The sequence below is a fragment of the Mus pahari genome, chromosome 2 (assembly GCF_900095145.1).
Source record: "Mus pahari chromosome 2, PAHARI_EIJ_v1.1, whole genome shotgun sequence".
NCBI lineage: Eukaryota > Metazoa > Chordata > Mammalia > Rodentia > Muridae > Mus > Mus pahari.
Window position 1 is genome coordinate 133275860 of NC_034591.1, and position 642 is coordinate 133276501.

The window sequence follows — 642 nt, forward strand, 5'->3', positions numbered from 1 at the left end:
AGTGTGTGTGTGTGTGTGTGTGTGTATGCAAGTGTGTGAATGCATGTGTGTGTGTATATATACACACATATTCTGAAGCCCCTTTCCCCTGGAAAGATACTGTCTCCTACACCACCCACAACCTCTGGGGACACCTTTAGAATTCCAGACAAACACTTCCAAGCTGCTGCCCTCCCCTGCCTTCCCTGTAAATGTCCCAAGTTAAATTGTCTCAGGCTGAGCATCTCCCCTTCTGTTCGACTGAGGTCATCTACCTCAGGAAATAACCACCCATGATGAAGACCAAGCACTTTTTCTAAACAAGCCTCCCCCTCCTCCACCTCTACCCCTCCCCCTCCCTCTCCTACCGTCCCTTCACCTTCCCCCTCTCTGTTTCTCTCTCTTCCCCCTTCCCTCCCTTCCCCTTCCTACTCTCTGTCCCCCCCCCAAGCTCTCTCTGTGTCGCTCCCCCACTCTTTCTCTTCCCCCTCCCTCTTCCCTCCCCCCTCACTCTCACTCCATCCTGCCCATGCCACAATGATGACATCTTCGCTCCAGAGGCTGAGCACACACTCCCTTCTCTGCCTCATCATCCCATGGTGGAGCCAGCCCTGTCTGGCTCTCTGTGCTGTCATTCCTCACTTGTCTTTGTGTTTCGGCTCT